Source organism: Dipodomys ordii, unplaced genomic scaffold, assembly GCF_000151885.1.
Source record: "Dipodomys ordii isolate 6190 unplaced genomic scaffold, Dord_2.0 Scaffold75, whole genome shotgun sequence".
In the NCBI taxonomy this organism is placed as follows: domain Eukaryota; kingdom Metazoa; phylum Chordata; class Mammalia; order Rodentia; family Heteromyidae; genus Dipodomys; species Dipodomys ordii.
Window position 1 is genome coordinate 5,751,077 of NW_012267291.1, and position 4,694 is coordinate 5,755,770.

The 4,694-nt window shown below is 65.9% G+C and overlaps 1 protein-coding gene across 1 annotated transcript in view; it reads right to left on the reverse strand.

Annotated features, from left to right (window-relative positions):
* Positions 1–4,694, reverse strand: part of Bcas4 (breast carcinoma amplified sequence 4) — a 25,658-nt gene that overhangs the window by 7,984 nt on the left and 12,980 nt on the right. The gene's annotated exons all lie outside the window — the stretch shown is intronic.

A 4,694-nucleotide genomic window follows, 5' to 3' on the forward strand; every position in this document is an offset into this window, starting at 1 on the left:
CCTGGCCTCCCCTGCCCGCACCTCCTCAGACCAGCAAGCCTCGGCTTCACCGCTGCCCTGGCCCTGGCCTCCCCTGCCCGCACCTCCTCAGACCACAGAGGGGACCTTGACAGTCCCCGCGGGCCCTCCTCCCAGCACAATCCTGCGCCCGCACCGGTGCGGCGGGGCCCTGGGCGGTGGTGGGAGGGTCAGGACAGGGGCCTGCCCTGCTGGAACTCACCTGCCTAGAGGGGACGTTGGACCGGGCCCTTCTCTCTCTCCCTTCCCTCCCTCCTTCCCTCTCCACCCTGTCTGCTCCTCCACTCCCTCCCACTGTGAACCCCCATAAATCCTGGCTTGAACTCTCACTGTGAACCCCCATAAATCGGGCTTGACTATCACAGCAGCACCTCCTGACTGACACACGCGGGACATTTGCGAGACATTTGCATCAACGCAAACACGCGCCCTGCTGAAATCCCATCAAACACTTCTGGAGACCAAGAGGAGGGGGTCCCCAGGGCTGGGGAGGAGGGGGTGAGGCTGGCCGGTGGGTGCTGCCCTGCGGCTCAGCACAATGGCAGCACGCGGGTCCTAGCCGGAGTGTGGCAGCGCCAGCCCCGCGCCCAGGGCGAGCCGGGCCCGCCCGCCCGGCCCCCAGCCAGCGCCCCCAGGGCCCACCGCACACTACCAAGTCCCTGTGGGCTCCACGCGTGCCCTTCCGCCGGACAGGATGCCCGCTCAGAGCGGGCACTGGGTGCGAGGCGCCGCTCCCCTCTGATGTCAGCAGCCTCGGCCCTGCACGGGCCCGCAGACCGCCGTGGGGATCCCGAGCTGGCCAGGGCCTGGCATGGCGGCCAGAGCCAGGAAGGTGCGGGCAGGGGACAAAGGGAGGACTGTGGTTGTGTGTGAGAGCCTTGGGGCGGGGCCCGAGCGTGGCACTCAGTCTGCAGGGACTGGAACTGGGGACTGGCACAGGAGACTGGCATGGGACTGGCATGGGGGACGCTTTTTCTGACACCGAGCAATGACCACAGGGAGCCAGGGCCTGGCCGGCCGGAGCCACACAGGGCCCAGTCTCCGCCTGCGGCCACCAGGCCACAGAGCCGCCGCCCGCCACCAGAGCCACGCCACGCCCAAGGCTCCATCCGGGACCAGGGCCGAAAGCAAGGCGGCCAGGACACACCAGGACAGGGGCACTTGGCACTCTGCACTCTAGAAACTTCCCGACTACAGGAAACACAGGAGAGCCAAGCGAGGACACAGTGTCTTCACCCCGGCGACTGTCAGGGCTCCCTTTCTCCCGGGGCGCTGGCCTTGCTCAGTGCTCACACCTGGGGAGACAGTCCCGGTCCCCCCAAAAGCAGCCCCGTCCCAAAGGTCAGAATTCTGTCCCCAGTGCTGGGAGCAGGACACCATGGGGGTTCCCCCCAAACAGGGAGGTGGGGTGCTTCCCAGGCCTCCACAAATAGCCCCCAAAACAAAAACCCGAGGTGAGAAAAACCAGCCCCCCCCCTTAAAATTTTAACCAGAATGCAATGCTTTCAAACCCAGATCTGGTTCTCAAAGCCGGGCCTGCCCGGAGCCCCCACCGCGCCCCCAGAGCACAGCCCCCCACGGCTCTGGCTGGGCCCCTGTGTGGTGGGGGCTGGAAGGGGGGCTCTGTCCTCCATGGTCCCCTTAATATCCGCCATTTTGCCGCAAGGGCTGCTGGGGCAGGGGGAAGGCCGGTTCAGGGCCCGAGCAGGCGCCTGGAACCTCCGGCCGCTCTTTGTGTCTGCGCAGGCCCGCCACCCCAGCCATCCCCCCCGGAGGCCCCGCCGCCGGCCGGCCTCCTCCCTGCCAGCCAGCTGGGTGAGGCACCGAGGGGGAGGGGCGGGACTCCGGCCTGGCACCGACGCCTCCTACAGGCCAGCCTGGGCAGGGCAGCTCTGCCCACAGCCTGCCTTCCTCCCAGGGCTCCAGGGCCTGGGCCTCCAGAGAAGCCTGGGAGGCTGGTGGGGAGCAGAGGCCTCCCAACTCCTGCTGGTGGGCATTTACTGAACACCTACTGTGTGCTAGTATTGGGCAGGCAGCACACACGCGCACAGTAGGTACTGGGAATGTCCCTGGGCCAGACCAGCTGGGCCCGGAAGCTGACCAAGGCCATCCGACCTGTACGTCGCAAGGAAAAAGACTGGCAATGAAGTCGGATGAAAGCCATGCACACCCTGGGCTGGCCCAAGAATGTGTCAACTGGGTAGATAGTGTGCACCCAGGGTCATCAGCCCAGGCTCCCGGGCAGACAGAGGAAGGAGACACAACTGAGCCAGTCCCAGCTCTGCCACTTCTGCTGTGTGACCCGAGGCCAGTGAACAGCCCTCTCTGAGCCTCAAGTCCCTTACTTACAAAATGGAATCATGACATCTACCTCCGTGGCTGGGATAGGAAGCCGGGGTCAGGCACCAAAAGCCCTGCCGCGATGACAGGCGCTCAGTAACCCCGTGGGCTGCCACGCAGGCTGGTGCCAAGGGCCAAAGGCTCGGGTGGACCAGGTGCATAGGGCGGGGCTAAGGTGCAGAGCTGGGAAGGCCCTGGCACAATCCACAGGCTCAACGTTGGAAAGACAAGAAAACGGCACAAAATACCCGCTGCCCGCTGTCTCCCCCAGCAGGAAAACCTGTCCAAACGGGGCCCCTACTGCTGTCCAGCCACAGCCCGGCAACATGCCCCCCTTTGCGTGCCCACCCGCCCCGCTGTCAGAACGGGTGGGGGGCTGTGACTCCCGCTGGGCCTCACCCAGGTGTTTCCTTCCAGGCAGATCCAACCACCGCGGTGCGGCCAGCACCGCTGGCCCTGCCGGACAGGGATGGACAGGCGGCCCGGGCCAGGCCAAGCCACCGGGGCCTGGCAGCCAGCTCTGCACGAGAGGCCAGCCCTGGCCACAGCTGGCTCTACCATTCGCCGGCATCTTCCTTGGAAAGCACCACGTTCCGCTCGGTTGGAAAAATTAATCAAAATGACACCTCGTGAACAAGATGTCTTGGCTCGGGAACAAGACGTTTTGGCTTCACAGAAAACAAACAGTGGTTTACAACTAATGAGCAAGGCTGCCCTGCGTTCTTAGCACAGAGGCCAGGGCGAGGTCGGGCCGGGCCGGGCTGGGGGACACCCGCCAGGCCTCCCGCATGGCGCTAAGCCCGACGCCTCACGACTCCAACCATCTCCAGAACCCACCCCGGGACCACTCCAGGCCCGAGAGCCCCGGGGTGTGGGGCGGCAGGGGACAGGGCCCACCCAGCCTCTTCCCCTCTCTGTCAGGACAGGGGCACGCAGCCCCCAGGCATGGATTCTGGGGAACCCAGGACCCACAGAAAGAACACCACCAGCAAGTGAACTCTGCAGCCCAGAGCGAACCGCGCACCCTGCTCCACCATCAGGTTCAAAGCTCCCCAGGAGCCGGGCACGGGCGCTCACACTTGCCATCCTAGCTACTCAGGAGGCAGAGATCTGAGGATCGAGGTTCAGAGTGGGCTGTGGGGTGCCTACAGGGTTGTCCCCAACAAACATCACCCCAAGACTCTCTCCACGCCTGGGGTGCAGCCGCAGCCCCGACGCTTCGGCCTTGCACACTTGTGCACACGCGCTCACCGCACCTCCCCCGCACACACAGGCTGTCAGGTGACTCACCACCCCAGCAGGACCCGCCTCCTGGGACAAGTCTCCACAGGTAGGCCGGGGCCTCTCTGGAAGTCTGGGAGAGGTGAGAGGGCGCGGGTCCTGGCATGTCCCAGCCAAGGACCCTGCCACAGGGAGGAGGGCCCCCCCGAGGCCCAGCACTGACTGACTGCCCTCCGCACCTGGTCTGACCCTGGAGAAGGTGACCGTCACACCTGCCACAGCCTGGGTCTTCCAGCCTTTCTCCCCGCAGGAGGCGGGCAGGTGCGCAGCAGGTGCTGCAGGCAGATAGGGGATGGGATGGAGCCCCTGTAGGGCCAGGCCTGAGGCCGAAGGCCCCAGAGGACCCCTGAATCATGGAGGCTAAGCCTGGCCAACAGGACGTGGCACCCCGGGCTGCGGCGCTTTCTAAAGCCCCATCCCCCTCTGCCCAAGGGCGGTGAGGTGACCGCAGTGACCCAGTGGGCACCAAGTCGGCAGGGCAGCGCTGGAGGACCGACACCCCGAGAACCGCCAGCCAGGCCTCCCCAGCCGGGCACTCCCGGCCATGTCCCTTCCCTTCCCCAGCCTCAGCCATGTCTACACACACAGTGCCGCCAGCCGCTGCCTGCACGGCGTTGGGGGCCCCCACCCCACCTGAGATGCCAGCATCTGGCCCACCACGCACACAGCTGCCCCAACCCAGCTGCCCCACACGCGGCTGACCACGGCCTGACCCGCAGAGAAGCGGGAAGACGGGGGGCTCTACTTCAGGATGGGGCACAGCAGTCCTGGGGGGGGTGGAGTCCCCAGGACAGAGGAGATGGGGCAAGGCAGCTCGGGAGGCTGCTTGCAGGTCACTTCCCCGTTCCTCGGCTCAGGTCCAGGCTGGCTGGAGACCCAGGAAGGGCAAGGCTGTCATGGTAGCCCTGAGGCCTGAAGAGATTTGGGGGGGGGGGCAGCCTCTGCTTGCTATGGTCAGTATGGCAGCTGGCAAACAGCAGGAGCTCAATAAATGATGGATGCACAGGGAAAGCAGTCAGGGCAAGGCTGAGCTCCTGGCTCCCTGGATCACGGCG